Raw genomic sequence first — 19,608 nt, 5'->3', positions numbered from 1 at the left:
GAGGCAAAGAAGGAGAAGAGGGAGAGTGATAGAAACCGCGGAAAAACAAGAGTGAACGGACAGGCAAAGACAATCAACTGACTGGTATACCAGAGGTGACTCCAACACGGTCAGATTTGATTTGTCTGGGAAGAAGGTACATCTGGACAGATTTGACAAAACCAAACCTTGTAAAAAAATGAATTACTATTTTTTATTGGTTATTACTGAATCCCCAAAGGCCTTTTTTTTTTCTTTTCTGGAATCTTAATTTTTGGTGAACTTGTCTAACCCTAACCTGCAAAAAGCCACCAGGATAAAGTCAAGCTGTTGCTGTAAAATCTTATTTGTCTGTGATACAGTTTTGTGTAAATGTACATACACTAAAGATATTTCATTTATTTCACATCATACATTTATTTATGAAGACAACACACATTAATCAACATTTCTCAAAATGTGCCTGTGTGTTTAATCTGTAGTCTTTTACTGAACAGTAATTCATAAAATATAAACAACCAAAGATGAGGATGCTCTCTCAATACAACTCCTTTTTTTGATTTGGGTTTGAATTGACTTAGATTGTCCATAATTACATGCATGGGCAGAACAGCAATGAGGATGCACAACTTTAGTTGAGCCTGACACTAAGGCCTGCATTTCAGTTGTCCACAGATTGGAAGTTGTTTTTTGGTGGGAGAGTTATATTATATTCCACAGCCAGGTAGTGCTCCACACAGATGAGGCACTGGAACAACGGACGGCCAAATGCTGCGAGACACAGGACGAAAATCCACATGGACTGAGAAAACTGACGGAAGAGGATGATAACTGACCCACTCAAGAGGTTGGTGAGGTTAAAAAGTAAATCACTGACCATCAGGTCTTCTGTGAGACATGTGAGGAAGCCAGCAGCCACAAGGCCCAGCCTTTGAGAGGTTAACCAAGCAGAGAGCTGGAGGTTTGTATGGCAGCATAGGTAGGAGGAAATATGTACAGGCAGGGAGTACAGGTATCCATTGTGCTGTTAGGGAGAGATGTCAAGTTGGCCCTGTTGTCTGTGGTCCAAGACATAGTTGTAGAGAACAGAAAGAAATATATTCTTTTAAATTTTACAGTAGAGTGGTAAAATTGAAATAATAAAGAACTTTAAAGAATAATACATAAAGAAAGGGAGGAATGTCAGTGCATGTGGCAACCATCATGCTAAAAGACTGAAGCAATGTACATCCTAAGCATTTGTTAGGATTACATTACTTATGATCTTTTCTCTTCTGAGTTTCCTCCGTCACTGTCCTTGTCGATCTTGCATTTGTCATGATGATGCCCAGTTCTGTTGCTTGCCAGTAGAGGTGTGAATCTACACTGGCCTCACGATATGATTCGGTTACAATTCAGCTGTCAACAATTTGAATGCAAAATAATTCTCAGTGCATCTTGATGCAATCTCAATGTATGGCATCTGCAGTTATTACTGCACATGGCTATATTTTATTTATCATTTCATTTCCTTTTTTATTTAAAAAGTCCTTTCAATAATCAGAGTCTCTACAATATAAACGCTGCATGTTTTCAATACCAGTATCTGTGTTACACACCTCAGTACATAAACATTACTGAAACAAAACATGAATGAGTAGAAGAGCCCAGAGGAAGTGCCTTAGAAACATACGTATATGCAAATATATTAAAAAGATAAAAGTATGTGCTGTAAATTGATTTAATGGCTTTTTGGCACAGGCTCATGTTAGACTGTTATTTCTTGGCTAAAAATACATATTTTCTAGCATTTCAAATAGAAAATAATAATTCAGCATGGTTCGAATGAAATCTAAATGAATGTGACACAATTAGTTATAAACAAATACTTTTGCTCATTTCTATTTCATAAATATCATAACCTTACACCATTATAAAGTGTCCATTGTATAATCTAATGTAATGATAACAATACAATAACAGTTTAAAGATTTAAAGATAATAATTTAAAAAAAAGTTTAAAAGGAGGGGCGACACTAAAGTGTCCCACTTGTCCCACTTACCTCGTATAATGGCTACGACGCCCATGCTGTAATCTACAGAAGTATGATTTTCACATAGCAGCTCCAAGACAGGGCACTTATTGAATTGGCAAACATCACAACCATGATTCTGCTGCACACACCTCTGTCATAGATAGATAGATAGATAGATAGATAGATAGATAGATAGATAGATAGATAGATAGATAGATAGATAGATAGATAGATAGATAGATAGATGACCTAAAAACCAAACACATATCACCTCACACACACTGACACACACTCATGGACACAGATGGAATTTCATGCTACTCAGGGTTTTACATTTTTTGCCTGGGCAGGAATGGAAGCATCATCACTCATATCAATCAGCACCTGTCAGTCTGATTTGCTTAGGACACACACAGGCCAGGACAGGCCAGCTTACAGGCCGACATGGCCACACCACTCACCACACCATACATATAATAATAATATCAACCTTTATTTATATACCTTTATTTATACACGCTCGTGTGTGTGTGTGTGTGTGTGTGTGTGTGTGTGTGTGTGTGTGTGTGTGTGTGTGTTAATTGACTGCTCTGTTTTTATCATTGTAGACTGTCCTCTGCTGTCTTTCTCAGCCTGTGATTATCCACTGTGTAAAACACGGTTTCCATTATTTTGAATTAAGTTAAACACACATTAAGAAATGAAATGCAATTGAATTTAAAGGAGCACTCTGTAGTGTTGAAGAAATGTTAATGAGAGGAGAAAGATCTTCATTGGCTGATTTTTTTTTTTCTGCCTAAACAAACTGAATCATCAAACTCTCTTTGTTTCCATGACTGGATAAACTGAATAAACAATTTATACTGTTTTACTTTGTTTATACGTGGCGGACCCTGCCACCTGTCGAACAGTGTTCTGGGACCATATTTTCCTCTGAGAACAGCTTGCTCATTCACTTATAGAAAAAGTTTGTATTATTACCTCATTAATATTGTAAATATTAAAATTCTGAGTTTGAATTTCTTCTCAGAACTACATAGTGCCCCTTTAAAGTCTAGTGTAGCAAAGCCACCCAAAAAAGTTGACCCATGCTCTGTCAGAGCTTTTTCTACCTGGACAAATAATGCAATTGATTTTATGATATTGTTTGTCGTTCAGATCATCTTGAAGGTTATCCTCCTCCCCCGCTCTCTTCCCCAGAAATACACATTACTCCTCTCTCTTCTTACGTGTTGCTCTATCCTCTTACATCATTCCAACTCGTCTTCCCTCTCACTGTCCCCCTGCGCTTCACCATTCCACCTCTGAATCAGCGGTCTGGTGTAACTGGACACTCTGAAGCTCTGACTTGTGACCCAGTAATTCCTGCCATCCTGTAAAAGAGGGCTAACCCTGGATGCTACTGCTACCAAGTGCCTGAGCGAAATGAAATCTTATAAATAGCTAAATATAGTTCAAATTATATAGGAATTCTAATTCTTCGAATTCTAATGGAGTATAGTCATTGTGTGAGACATGTTGTACCATAATCAGAGCAAATCCATATGATGCAGCATATACTGCAACAAGACATGTTTGATTTGAAATGCTGTTGATGTAGCTGATTTTTTGGGGGGTGCAATTATTTTTTGAGGTTTGTATTCTGTCAGTTTATCAGGGGTAATAAAAATTCCGTACACTGATTCAGTGTGTCTGTGTGATACAGGGGGAAGGGGCGAATGTTGTGTGTGCATGCATGTGTATGTGCGTGCGTGTGTGCGTGCATGGAATTCGAGAGAGGGAGAGGGGAAACAGAGGAAGCAAAGTGAGAACACTTCCAGCTTGTACTGTGCCGGCTGCACATGGAGCCGTGTCTAGTGTCTAGCTAGCGCTAAAGGGTCACAGCTTAGTTTATTTGCAGTGGTTTTGTAGATGGTGGAGGCCGGCCGGAAGATTTCGCATTTTGGACTACTCCTCCACTCTTCAGTCTTTGGTCTTTTCATATTTGTCATTTCATCCTTCATTTCAAACTATAATCTCTGGATCTTTGAGGGAGGTGATCTGGGTTTTCAGCGTGGTCTGGAGATGCAGAAGACTAACAAGAAGAAGCGAGCTCAGAGGACCAGCACTAACCTCACAAAAGCAGCTCATCAGTGAGTAACAGGGTTTCGAGGGTCAAGTAAGGTACAGAAGAGCCAGTTCACTTAGGAAAATGTCAGTAACATGGAATAACCTCTTGTTTGTGTAAAATGTTTGAGAACAAGCATTAAACTGAAAGCAACTTTATTATTATCATTAACTTTTACACATTTGCATTCTGGAAAAAGTTAACGAATGATTTGGAGTGTTAAAATGGTTATTTCTATAACGCTCATCCTTTTCACCTTCTAACCCACTACTGCTTTTGCACACATTTGTTTGCATGTCACTTATCCATATTTTTTCAATTATGAGCGATGTTTTGAAAGTCATAATTCAAAAATTTCAAGTTAGTTGATAGATTCGATAAAAACTGATATGTCAGCTGATATTACATTCAGACTCTAAATTCACAGTTAAATACACATTGGCAAACACTGGAACCCAGATGGAAATGTTTCTGTCTGTATTCCCAATGAACAAAAATTGTACAGTGTACATGATTAAATATTGAATGATATTCTGTTGAACACTGATTGTCCATCACAGCCTCATGTTTGTATGTTCATTCTCTGTTGAAAGAAGCCAAATCACCAGGTTAAACTGGATGATGCTTTAAAAGTGTTTAACAGTTTTGATGTTATAACTAAGACATCTATGTATTTTGTTTCGGAGATATCTACTTGAGTTAGCATGCTAACTAACCAGTCCTGCCCGTTCTGTCTCTGGCGATCGTCTGATAGCATAGCTGGGAGATGTGTTCAATCGGCACATTTCCCATTTTCCAAGGTTTCTTTTCTTTTTTATCTAATAAGTGGACACCCCTGCCCCAGGCCTGTCAACCTTCTCCACCTGGCAGTCCAAAGCTTCTGTCCTCGCACTGTAAAGATCAACTCTCCCCTAGAACTCCAGACCCCCAGTCTGAGCAGACTCTAGTCAGCTAATAGGACAGGTAACTGCATGGCTAACAGAGCTAACCAGCTAATCTATTTCAATACTGTATCATGACCTTTGTATCATACTTATATCATAAGGTATTATGTTTGACAATTACCTCCATTTTGAATGGTATGAACATCAGAGGTCGTCAAAGCTCATGTGCTATTGGCCAATAGAGCAAACTTGCATATCAAGGTTTACCAGTCCATCAAACAAACTTAACTGGGTGTGTAAATGTGGTGTCAAAATGCTGATGTGACCAGGCCCTTGATTTCCTTAAAGGGACACTATGAAACGTTGATATTTGCATGTGGTGGCCAAATATGAGCGGATTGTAACGTGTTGTCTAGATGAGCCTGTGGATGATATGTTGAAGTAGTTCAGTGCTGCTCGACTGTGTATTTCTTCGTGAAGGAGTCGGGTCAGATTTTCCTGAACAGCCCAAGGGATGTGACTTTATGCACGCTCTCGAGTGCCTTGTCTCAGTGCCCCTCTCCCATGAGGGGTGAAGTAACAAATATTTAATGATAAAAATGGAAGTTGATTGATAAATAATCAAGTGATTTGATTAATTTAAAGTTGTTTAGATTAAAAAATCTGTGATATAAAAATTGAGCCATGTCTTATCATATACTGTGTCTTACATTCATCATTCACAACACAGAAAATGTAATTTATCATTAAAGGAAGGTTTCCTCAAGGGTGAAAGTAAAAAAAAAAAAATCTAAGTGGTGAAAATGCTTACAAATGAATAATTAAAGTGATAGAAATGTATGTGAAGTGAAAAGTAGAGTGATAAACGGTCAGTTGATGTGATAAACCTGATTAACATTTTATTTGAAATGAGACTGATAATCAACCATTCATCATTCACAACACCCAGATGACATTAATTGTTTACAGCAAGCAATTTCTGTTGCTTCCTGTTGAAAAAAAAAGGTCACACTCACTTAGCAAACCGCTCCACATTAATTGGATCCCACTGCCTTTCTTTCAAGACCCATATCAATACTGCTGCTCACAGCCGAGGTCCCGCTCACAGCCGAGGTCCCGCTCACAGCCGAGGTCCTGCTCTTGGCTGTCCTCCCGTGTTCACACACTCAGGAGCCCTGGGTCAGTGGGACACGATGAATTTAAGGTTTAATCCGACCACAAATGAGACATGGGTGTCTGGTGTTAATGGGATCCGTCTTTCGTGTGGTTAGCTTGTAAAACAATCAGCCAGCGGCGGTGCTGAGTTTCCACACTGACCTCTTCCGCTGTCGTAGCTGCGTCTCTGGGTGAGGCAGAGCAGAGAGGTCACTGGGCTGCCCCTCAAAAAAACACCAAGCTTGATAAACAAAAGATGCAACCAGGTGGCAAAGAAATGCTGGTGGAGTGGAGCAGCTGGACAGCAGGCTGGCATGATGCTGAAGAAGTTTGTGTGTCACACAACAAAAATTGTTTGCTGTAAACGATGTCAGCTGGGTGTTGTGAGCGATGAATGGTAGCCCAGTTGATTATCAAAGAAACATGTTTCACATAAAATGTTGATCAGGTTAATCTAACCAGATGAAAGTTTATTTTTATTACTACTGTTAGAAACATTTTTATCACCTTCATTATTAATTGGTAAGCATTTTTGTCAGTTATTTATTGGTTACGGTCACCTTGGAGGACACCTTCCTTAAATGATAGATGACAGTGACATTTTTTGTGTTGTAAATGATGAATTTAAGACATGGTAAATGATGAAACGTGAAACTTTGTTTTCATGATTTTTTTAATCAAATTGGCTTTAAATTAAACAGTACTAAGTACTTGATAATCTATCAATCCACTCTTCATTTCACATGCATTTTCATCACCTCCTTTTTCACCATTCATAATTATTGTTACTTTCACCCCCTGGTACTCTCCGCTCCACTTACAGAAAGCAACAGTAGTTAATGTTAGTTTAGGAATGGAGTCTGCTAAAGCATAGTTTCCAAAGTGTAAATGTTGTCATCTTGAAATTTCACTGATAAAAAGAACCACAGCACGCCTTTTATTAAACTGAATGTAAATCCCTACTGTGGATAAAACATTTGTCATTATAGCAGTGATAGAAAAGTTTTTACACATATTTTTGCTATTGTTCATTTAATATTTGTATAGAAAGCCTCTAACAGCGGAACAAAAACATGACAGTGACAGTTATGTTAGTTGAAGCAAAGAGAGTGTGTTTTCCACTGTATCATTTACATGTTTTTTCAGAGACGAATCATTTTTCATTTGGTGTAGACAGCTGTAATCCCATGAGCCTCTGCTTGTCAGCATGCTTTAACATTCTCTCTCTCTCTCTCTCTCACACACACACACACACACACACACACAGGCACACACTTCAATACTGATTGTCCGCAGCGCTTCACAACATTTATCACTTAAAGATATAATATGTAACATTTCGGCATTAAAATTACTAAAAACGAGACTTCGTTATAAAGTTGTGTACTTACATCATCCCAAATGTACAAATCCAGAATAATTTCAGTTTCATTTGGTCGCCTGCCTATAACTTCCAAGTCAGAGAGTGAGGAAGGAAGAGAACGAGTCGAAACAGAATGAATAAAGCTTTAAAACATTACTTCATCGATAAACAATTTCTGCCAGAGCCAGATCAACTACATTTTCATCAACAATGGTGGGTTTTTTTTAACATTGAAGACCAAAAATTCTCATGATCCCCCGCTACCTCAGACTAATCGTCTGGTTACTTTGTCCATTAAAACTGCAGTGACAATAGTAATACACACTACATAGAGTTAAAAGCATCAGTCTTATATGGGTCATTCCATTGGTCTGGGTTTGTCAGCTTTAGCTGCGCCACACCAAGCCTAGCTGTGGGTCTGTGGCTAAACTCATGCATCCATGCTGGAGACTAGAGAAAAGGCTCCGTGTCTGTTCAGCTCTGAGTTATAATGTAGCTTCTCCCTGAGTCACTGGCCCCATCTAGACCTGCTTTTAACACAAATGCAGTAATCTGTATCTGGATTTGTTAACTGAATAATAATATCCAGTCCATAGTTTGTTTTTATAATTGGTTTAAAAATGTTGTTCTGTTCTTAGTTGTGTCAGCATTGTGACTTGACCTGAATACACAGAGGTTAGGCAGGGCTGGCTAAGGGAGGCAATATCATGAATTCTTCGTTTCCAAATCTCTTTTTTGGAGGAGAACTTGATAGTTACTACTACTTGTACCTTTGCCCCGGCTTGTTTAAGGAAGAGAGGGAGATACCTAGGTAACCTTTCAATTTATTGGGCTGATATTTGTCATAAGAATGTGGTGACACCTTCTGGATTTCATTTACATTTGCAGAGATCTGATTACTGTGCGAGCCTGACACCCACCAAATGTGGTCTGGCTGTGTTTTTCCTTATCTCAATGACGTACCCAGATGCAGATTGCATTTTGATGGAGCCTGTCCTCATCAGAATCAGACCATGTAGGTCGACTGTGAGAGCAGCTTATTATGACCTTATTCTTCATTTATTTTATATCATTCAGGGAAAAACAAACATAATGATCATTTAACAGAGTTACAAATATGTAGCGCCTTCTCCCCCACCTCCCTCCCACCCCTTAAGTATCAGTCAGACTTGTGGGAAGCACTGTGCGTGATTTAACACCTTATTCTGGCTCACTGTCATGACACTGTCTAGTCTTGCATACTTCATACTTCATCGCTGCCATCATTTCTATTCTAGGATGTAGCATGTGTTTGTGTGTGTGTCATCTTTTCTGCCATTTCTATTAGCATACATAGAGATGGAATTATTTGTTTATGGTCGATACAGCCCTTTGTAAAGCCTCTTCCAGACATGTACCTTTATACGTTGGCATGTCGATCTCGTTTCTGTGGCACAGTGGCAACCATTCTAGGGTAGTTAGGGATTTACCTCAGGAACGACTTGCATCCAGTGATTTTTACCAAAATGTTACAGCGATTAAGTGATAATTATTTGTCGATCAATATGCAATATACCTGTTCTCTGTTGTTGTTGTTATTATTATTATTATTATTAGTATTATTATATTACTGTATTACTATAAGATTTACATTTTCAGTATTTTATTTCTTATTTTAAAGGGCACATTATGGAATGGTATTTAATTTAAAGACATATTAGGCCATGTATCTTTTAAACAATTGTGTACAAATTGTAGAATCTCTGCAAGGAAATACATTTAAATCAAACTAATTTTCTAAGTCACAACATTATTCATTCACAGTAAATCAATTAATTAAAAAGCATAGCCAGCCAGCCACTTTTAATCGTCCGTCAACTCCCTCCAGCTTTTGGTTGCCAACACAGGTAGGTCTAGGAGTGAAGAATGTGTACTGAATTTCCCATTTGGGCTGCATTTTAGGGGGCACCAGTGAGCCATTTTACCCCACCCATGGCCAAAACCCATAAAACATATACATTTTCACCACTATTGAATTTTGTGAAAAAGTTTCATTAGTTTTTGTACATGTCAAAGTCCTCAAAATAGTGATTTATTTCAGAGAAAGAAAGAAGGAATCATTCCTTGCACTGTTCATGTTCTAGTGTGTGTGTATGTGTATGTGTATGTGTATGTGTATGTGTGTGTGTGTGTGTGTGCATGTGCGTATGTGTTGTCACGTGTCAGGTCAGAGACATACCTGTAACACTGTTAAACAGGCTAGTTAACTAACAGCAAACTGTAAAGTTGCTGAACCCTGCTACAGGTGGCTGTCTCAAGTAAAAATATTCACAGATTGCAGAAGAGTGTGGTATTACCAGTCCACCATGACCCTGCTGCAACAAATCATAGACAGCTTTATGAGGAGCAGCCGCTCACGCCTGTCCTGCTCAGACGTTCTGGGATGTCGGTCATGAGACAGAATATATAGCAGACGTCTCACCTGACACACAGGGAGGGAGGGAGAGACAGAGTACTTGAGTGGGTCCTAGCTTAGGATAGAAGGGCAGGAAACACACTGAAAAAGTTATGGGCCGAAGAATTACTTACACCTTTGGTTTCCACTTCCAGTTCCATTTAATAGATGTGTTATTGTGGTAACACTACTCTTAACACACATTTAAATACATTGACAAGCATAAACATCTCACACACTGCTGCTGTTGATTTTGTTCTGACGTGTGAAGAACTAGTCACTTCCAGTTTTAATGTGAGTTCCCACCAATGTCCAACTTGCGTATGTCATGCAGCCACAATGTCTACAGTTCACATAGGCCATAAGAAGAGACAGAAAACATCCATGTACAACATTTGCACCTCTATCCTAAACCATGGGCTAAAAAGGGGATTTCATCATAGGTACAATGATTTGAACATTGAATTAGAGCTTAAATCAATGTATTTACATCTTTGCTAGTATTTACATGAGCACACAATAAGGGTTTCATTGTAGTTTAGTGTATTTAAGAAGGGACATAATCGCCCTCCCTCTTCTCTATGTGCTGCAGTCAAAATACATGGGGCAACACTTACTGCAGCGGAGCACAAGGTAAAGGATTTACGTACAAATATAACACATAGACATTCATACACACATAGGTTTCTTAAAGCTAGGGTTGGATAGGGTATTCTTTAAACACAGCTATCAGTAGATCAAATGCCCTGACAAAAGAAAAAATCCAGGACTGTGGCTGTTGCAGGCCTCTAATAAACCTGTCTAATTGTTTCTTTCTGCCAGTATGAAATGATTGGACAGGCTATACTCTATCAACTGTACCTGCCCACACACCCATGTACTCATTGTGCATGACTGAAGTCTTCCACAAGGATAGGCAGATGTATTACAACCTAACATGCTAGCTTGATAGCAGTGAGTACTAACAATGGCCATGTTCGTTGTTTCGTTCATAATGATAATATTAGGTGTTTTCTTACATGCGAGTGACAGATAACAATATGGACTGCCCATAGTTCACAGCTCTGGAGCTGATGAACAAGCCACTGCAGCGGCGACAGGCTGTTGTTCAGCAGTTAACAACATTAGCACAAAGTACACAACCACAGCAATGAGCACTAACAGCTGGGCCTTAGCCTTTAGCGTTATTTATTTATATATTAATTCGCCAAAGAAGCTAAGAAAGTTTGTTAGCTCTTTATGCTTGTTCATTATGTGGAACGTAGCAAACCAGCCAGCCAGTGACAGCTTACCGCCAGATTGTCACCGCAGTCCGCTTGCAGCCCTCCAGAGCAGGCATGTCATGGACGTGCCTGGTCTCAACTCTGCACAGCAAAACTGGTGATGGAAAGACATATCGGCAGGCTTGGTTTGCTGGTGGAAAAAAAGCCATAGCACACCAGGCTTTTAACCCCCGACATGGTTGACATGGTCAGGCAACACTTTGTATGATCTGCTGGTGCTGCTACTGGTTCATTTCAAACATGCACCAGCCTTTAAAGCTTCCAAAGAGAATCTATAATACTTAACGATGTCAACTGTAATGGTGACAGTGCTGTAGGAGCTTCAGTGTTGGATACATGGATATTTTAATTGCAGGGCAGGGAGATCTTTGACTTCTTAGAGTTAGTTTAAATTTCATGTAATCCACTTTGACAGCACGATAAACTTCTCTGGATTACAGACAAACACGTTTGTTCCTCTTCTTGACATCACCTAAACCCTTAAGAAAATGTAATCTTGAGTCTAACTAACACTATATCTAACTTTCAAATCTAAATCAAACCATACAGAACTCTAAATCCATGTAAAGTAACCTCTTGACAAATTGAGGACTGGCAAAAGATAAGATATACATACCAACTTCTTAACTCCTCTTAACCCCATGGCCTTGGCCCTTCAGAGAAGTGGCAGCAGTAAAGTGGTACATAAATCTTTAAGACACAATTAGACAACTTATGTTGGGTGTTTGACCCAGTGTTGTAAAGGGTTTGGTTTGGACCCAATAGCAGCACAAAGACAGGCAGGTATCGTTGGTAACAAACTTTATTTTCACAAGTGCAGGAATCAATGGCAGTAGGCAAAACAGTCTGTCTTCTGGCCGCTGGCCTTTAACAGTCTCTGGTGGGGATTGTAGATTAGGTTCAGCCGAACCAAACCCGGATACTGGTGAGTAACGTCCGTGAAGCTCAGTCTTGTACTCACTCAGTGAAGGAATAATCAGAGTCACTGAACTGTAGGAGGCCACAGAGGAGACGAGAGTGACACTCACTATGCAGAGCTGAATCAGGTAATCACCGGACAGCCAAGGGAGCAGACAGGCAGAATCCAGAAAGGGACAGGCGAGGATCGTGGTCGGGGATGGAAGGCTGAGGTGATTTCCAGGAGATCGGTCAGGCAGGATGGTCGGAGGCAAGCAGGGTCGAAACCGGGAGATCAGGCAGAGAAACACTGGAGAGTCTGGTGCAGGCATCGAGAACAATCTGGCAATGAGTGAGAGTGGAGCTGGGGCTTAAATGCAGCCAGGGCAGAGCAGAGAGCACAGGTGAGTGGAGTTGGCTTGATGAGAGGGGTGTGTCTGATTGGCAGATTGAAGCAGGCAGGTGCAGAGTGGTGAGGCAGAGATGAACTGTGACAAGTGTGACCCTCAGAGATGAATGAACACTATTTTGCTGGTCATTGTTTTGGAATCTGGTGCTCATCTGTTTGAAAAAATTGTTGTGACAATAGTTGTTCTAGGCTAACACAGCACACCACCTGTCACTACAAAGTAAAGCCACGGTAGCTGCTACAGAGAGAGCGACATCAACATTTAGAAAAAGAAAATGATTGTGAAGTACTGGTTTGGCAGGCACACAGGGTCAAGGAAATTGTTATTAAAGAATCACCAATTAGAATAATTTGGCTGCCAATGAAGTTTAATCTGCTGATGTGTCTAATATACACTCTGACTCTATGACGGAATCCACGGCATTGTACATCAGACTTTGTGTAAGATTGCAGAAACTATTATATGTTACACTGAAGCAGAGAAGGTAGACCCAAATATACGAGGCAGCAGGCAGGAAGTGCAATGGGTTAAGTTTTAATCGCAATCACAGCAACACAAGGAACAGGGAAACACGAAGACTCAGCAGATGACTCGACAATGACTGAACTAAAGACTGGACTTGAATACAAACTAAATGAATGAGGGGATGAGGTGCAGGTGGAGGGAGGCCGAGAAACAGAGGTGAGGGTAATGAATGGCTGATAGGTTGGAAAACACTGGGAAGAGTGAGGAGCTAATGAAGGAGATGTAGTGCAGGTGTGGAGGGGAAGCAGACTGGGGAGGAACACAAGTAACAGGGCTGGGCTAATTAATCAGATACAAGACAGGTGTGGAGGGAAAATCAGGCTAGACAGGAGCACAAGAAACTGAAACAGAAAACAACAATCAGAACACTGGAACAAGTGCAGAAGACACAACAAAAACCTAGTAAACACACATATAATGAACAAAATGACAGGACCACGACAATATACACCTGATACATTGTTTATAACATTGCACACACAATGAAACTGCAGAGGTTCAGGTCTTGTGAATGTTTCATTGTAAGCCATGTATAATAGATCTTGCTGGAAATTATATCATTTAGGGCTCCCATCTGCGTACTGTACTGTATAAATACTCCATCTAATTCACCTCGGTTGGTTGGCATCAAGGATACTGCACTTAGTTGTTTTATTCCTACCTTTTGAAAAAACGTGCCCAGACACTATATTATTCATCTGCTACAACTCACATCTACAGGCCTCCACTTGGTCTAATCATCATCATCATCATGTATTCTTTCATCGCTATGAACACAACATACATATATGAGGGCTGGCAGTATGGCCTTAAAAAAATATTGCAATATTTTTAGGCTATATTGTGATACATAATATATATCTTGATATTTTGAAGTCTCAAAAGCTTGTCATAAATGCTAGTAGTGGGCGATTAATCAAATATCTCAATAATTTTGACCAAATATCTGAGTATCGGCAATATTTAAAGGATGACTATTTGTACAAAATATTAACACAGTGGGAATTTTAATAAATAATCATCAGTAATGTCAATATAATCTAAATTAAGTCTAAGTGGATAAAGGCAAGAATAATAACAGTCTGGTAATTTCAGAAAATGACATTGTTGTTTTACTGTAATACAGCCTTTAAAACCAGAAAAGACAACAATCATGACAACAATATATCCATTTATTGTCCAGTCCTAAGTTATTCCCTCCCCTGAGACCCCAGTGAATAGCTACTCTTTTAGATTGTCTCAGTGATGTCAACAGTTGTATGGCACAAGATTGTCTTCAACTCAATAACTCAAAATCAGAAATCATACTGTTCAGTTCCCAAAACCATACCAGTCTCATTGAGGGTGGCATGGGTCCTTTGTCTGCTAATGTAAAGCTCCCTATCAAGAAACGCAGTAGAGTACCATATTTGATTAAGATCTAAGCTTTGAGCCACACATCAAAAAGATTTCCTAGTATAAGAACCATCTCCAGAATCAAAAAATGCTGTCACCCTGACCTTTTCTCTAAACTTAACAACTTTAACGGCATCCTTTCTGGCATAGACTTAGTTCTTCTAGTTCAGAATGCAGCGACTTCTTACAGGTTTTAACCGTTTTAACAGATGACATCACACCACCCCAATCCCTGATTCTCTCAATTGGCTCCCTGCTCAATTTAGAATTGATTTTAAGATTTTACTGATTTCATCTGGGTCCGGCCCCAAGCTACATAGCAGAAATGTTGACCCCCCTCATATGAGCCCGTTGGCAGCCTCGGATCCTCTAAAGGTGACCATAGAGTTGTCATCAGGGTCCCTTGGCTTTGGACCAACCTGCCTCAGAGAGAAAGCGTTGCAGAATCTTATACTTCTACTACTTTGTTTTATTTGTATTTAGTTATATTGATTTTTTGCAATTTTGTTCATCCTTTGTCTTCTTACTTTGACTTTTGTCTTCTTGGCCTCACTAATATAACTCCATATACTTCCATGTACATCCAGCCTTCCTTGCTTCTTTTTCTCCATCCTGCTTGTCCTCCTTTGCCTTCATGGGAGATACCTGAGTGGTATAAGGCAGAATGTTGATCCACTGTCGAGGCCAAAACTTGATCTAGATGATCTAATTAAGTCATTCATATGACTCAGTACAGGAATGTTGTCTGGGTGTAGAAACAAGTATCAAGTTGAGTGGGCTAATCTAATGAGGGCCAATTCACAGCATGTGGTCCATCCTGAACATGACTAGATATGTCCAAGCATTCGCAATGTCAGTGGTTTAAGTCTGGAGCCCAAATTCATCAAACATCTTAATGTCACTCAAGGGCGTGACACTGAATTTCTGTGTGTGTGTGTGTGTGTGTGTGTGTGTGTGCGCGCGCGCGCGCGCGTGCGCATGTGCGTACATGTATGAGACAGAGAGAAAGTCAAGCGAATCCTAAGTGACATGAAGTTATTACCACAACACATCAGCACATGAACAAAAGCTCTGTCTCAGTCTCTTGGTCTTTCTCATCTACACGCGCGTGGCGCACACACACACACACACACACACACATTGCAGTGGCTAGTTGCTAATAAAGTTCAACCCCTGACATTTAGGTCAAGAGGGGGCAGCAGTATAAAGTCATTGCAGAAACAGATGACCACATTGGTCATTTGATTACATGCATTCTGTTCTCTCCATCTCCTATTTCTTTCTTATATAACATGTTCATCATAATTACACTCAGCATTAATTTGTTACATTTAGTTTTAATCATTTCTCATATGTTTAAAAAGTCTTAGGCTCTGGTCATACAACAAAGTGGCACAGCAAAATTCATCTGGACATCTTTGTGGGGATTATTGGCAAACTATGTGGCTGGTGAGTTTACCAGTTACAAGCTAGGTAGCCTGTAACATGGCACACCTCTGAGGCAGTATAGCCGATCAAGCTAGTTGACGTGCTTGGTGGTAAACAGGACAGATAGTTTACATTTATATATTTTATATTGGAAAGTATGATCATCATTGAAGGGTGCCTGAGAACTATGAATTTCATTGGCACTGACTGCAGTACTGTGACTGCATATGACAATAAAAAACATATGCATGCTTACAAGAGATGAAAAGAACATTATCTGTCCTCAAATGATGTCCGTATCAGATTTGGTCTGTCTTTCACTTTGCCTCAGCCAACCTTTCCTGCTCCTTCCATTTGTATGCCTTCCTGGCCTTAATTTAAAAAGACAGTAACATACGTCATTTCTGCACCCCTCCACCTCATTTTGTCACCTTGTTTTCTCTTCAGCCTCACTGCCAGTTAATCAGTCTCCCCTTGCTGGCTTATCATAGTAATGACAGGCTTCTAGCATCCACACCGACTATTAGTGTGTGTGTGTGTGTGTGTGTGTGTGTGTGTGTGTGTGTGTGTGTGTAAGCACCAGGCATGACATGCACTGCTGACATTCAATACTTTGTCATAATCACTGGGATTTTTATTCAGCACCTAATGATTTTCGAATAGTATTTATGCTAACATCCAAAGTTCTTGGCTGCATTCACATGGGACTTTAGGCATCTGTCACATTTAGGTGTTTTGACAAGCACTTTATGTATCAACAGCCAACTGACAATTTTTAGACCTTGGTTGGACTTGAAACAGTAAATCCAGGTGTATTCTGCATAACCACCATGCCAGTTTCTTACCACAATTGCCCTAATTAATTGAATGAATTGAAATCAGGGAAACGCTCTATATTTTTGGGCAAACATAAAAGGCAATTATTATTTTAACTTCTATTTAAATTGATGTAGCCTCTTGACATAGCTTCATGAATCTACAATCAACAGCCATAATGTATTCTTGTCTAAACAATATTAAAATACACAAACAACCTTTAATGTGAGAGACAAAAACTGGGGCCAAAAAGACATACACTGACAAAATATTATTATAATACAATGATCACTTATCATTTTAGTCATTTAGGTTATCTTATGAGCGAACCACAGAGCATTGGTTCCATTATAATATGGACTTTTGTTACTTTTTATGTATGTTTGTTTCTGTTGCAGGTGTTTTGGCTAATACAGAGCCGAAGTCACGTCCCTTCCTGTTTGCCCCATGGCACCTAATTTCAGATAAACTTTGTATAGTAGTGAACGGATGGAGAAAAATCATTTTTCATTCCCATTTGTGGGAATTGTGTCATGAATCACACATATGATGTCTGTCAATTTAAAAAAATAATTTTCCAAGTCAATAAAGTCTCAGTTTGTCATAAAACGGATTAAATATAAGACTGTGACAATATGTTATTATAAAGACTACACAGCCAACAGTTGCATAAGTGACATCATCTTGTTGAATACCAAAATCTATTATTTAAACATTGTAGAGCTGGTCATGTATATCAGCTTGCTCACAAAACTGATGAACAATCCTTTCACATAACTGCAGTTGTGATTATTATTATTATTATTTTTTCCATTATTTTCATCTTTTTTAGTAGCTTTTCTGACCCAAGTTGGCGGCCATGTTGGTGTTAGTGATGTATGTCGAGCGAGACGATGTAGTTCACTGAGTGGTTGAACACAAAACAAGATGATATTTTACTTAAATTACGACAAACTGACTTTAATGACTTGAAAAAATATATTTTAAATTGACAAACATCATATGTGTGATTTATGATATAAGTTTCAGCAGCACCGAGATTGAAAAGTGGCCAATGGTACGTCACTCGTGGCTCAGCGGCATATGTCTAATATGCCACACTGGTTAATGTTCCACGACGTAGAGTTTTGTATGAAGTAATGTGTTTTTGTTTTCTCATAATAAAGTAAACCAGTCAGTAAGTATTTTTTGGTTGGTTGGCTCAAAGTTTCTGCTATCGATTAGTCAGACTGGCTATGCTGGCTAGGCTAACATTAGCCATGTTAACTAAGGCTAGCTCTTTCATTAACTTTGAGTAGTTTATAGCAGAAATGTACAGTAGCGCCGAGATCGAAAAGTGGCCAAAGGTATGTCGATTGCTGCTCAGCGGCATAAACCTTTTGCTCAGTGGCATATACTGATCCCTAGACTCTTATACCGATCCTCGGAGTGGTGGCCAATGGTATGTCGATTGCTGCTCAGCGGCATATACCGATCCCTAGACTCTTATACCGTTCCTCGGAGTGGCATGCCGCTGTTATGCCGCTGATATTCCACCGACACTGTTATGCTTCTGAAAGACTGTTGAATGGGTACCGCCCCCTGATGGATATGCAAATATAATGCCACTGGGCTGGTTTTACGACAAGTACTGCCGTAAATGTATATATTTTTGTAGTCTTTTTTGACAATGCTAACTTAACACATTGCCGTAAATAAAGGAACGTAGGCTATGTATTTCTTTTGGATGTTATGTTGGTGGGATGTAGGCATATAGACAGTAATTACACGTGGGATTCTTGCGATATGATGCCAAAGTAATATGTCTAAATTTGTGGCTATAAACTACTTAAAGCTAATGAAAGAGATAGCCTTAGCTAACATGGCTACTGTTAGCCCAGCCACCGTAGCCAGTCTGACTAATCGATAGCAGAAACTTTGAGCCAACCAACTAAACAATACTTACTGACAGGTTTCCTTTTTTAGGAGAACACAATAATACATTACTTGATATAAAATCTACTTCGCCGAACATTAACCATTGTGGCATATTATGTATCATGTTCATTGTACATTGAGATATTTTCTAACTATTGTCAATCAATGTGTGTGTGTGTGTGTGTGTGTGTGTGTGTGTGTCCAACAGTCTTTCAGAAGCATAACAGTCTCTAGCGGCACATACCGTCATGTGTCGGTGGAATATCAGCGGCATAACAGCGGCATACCACTCCGAGGAACGGTATAAGAGTCTAGGGATCGGTATATGCCGCTGAGCAGCAATCGACATATTGTTGGCCACCACTCCGAGGATCGGTATACCAGTCTAGGGATCGGTATATGCCGCTGAGCAGCAATCGACATACCCACATTACTTGACTGTCATATCACAAGCATCCCACGTGTCCTTACTGTCTATACATACATCCCAACAACGTAACATACAACAGAAATTCACACATTCCTTTATTCACAGCGATGTGTTAAGTTGGCATTGTCAAAGACTTATTAAATGTATACATTTACAGCAGTACTCGTGGTAAAACCAGCCCAGTGACATTATATTTGCATTCATCAGGGGGCGGTACTCATCTGACAGTCTTTCAGTGGCATACCAGTCTCAAGCGGCACATACCGTTATGTGTCGGTGGAATTCCACCGGCATACCACTCCAAGGATCGGTATACCAATCCAGGCATTGGTATATGGCCCTGAGCCAGACTCACATACCATCGGCCACTCTACGATCTCGGCGTTTCGATGAGGTCCCATGGTCCACCGGAATTGGTGTGACTTCGGCTCTCTATCTGGCCCGGAAATACTACGTTTCTGCACACATTAAAGAACCTTAAATATGTGACAGGCACAAACTGAGGCTATAAGACCCTTACCTTTTTTTTTTAGCTACATACTAATTTAATACAAGGAACATGAATCACTA

General features: G+C 39.7%; 1 long non-coding RNA gene across 1 annotated transcript; it reads right to left on the bottom strand.

The window, feature by feature from the left end:
• Positions 1-13,045: 13,045 nt before the first annotated feature.
• On the bottom strand, positions 13,046-19,383 carry LOC140998854 (uncharacterized). Its single transcript, XR_012179460.1, has 3 exons — positions 19,303-19,383; positions 14,975-15,092; positions 13,046-14,866 (listed from the first exon to the last, which is right to left on the bottom strand). It is a non-coding gene; the product is annotated as an uncharacterized lncRNA (long non-coding RNA).
• Positions 19,384-19,608: the final 225 nt, after the last annotated feature.

This window comes from Pagrus major, chromosome 1 (assembly GCF_040436345.1).
Source record: "Pagrus major chromosome 1, Pma_NU_1.0".
NCBI lineage: Eukaryota > Metazoa > Chordata > Actinopteri > Spariformes > Sparidae > Pagrus > Pagrus major.
The sequence above is the reverse complement of the archived record's forward strand: the minus strand, read 5'-3'. Positions and strand labels throughout refer to the sequence as shown.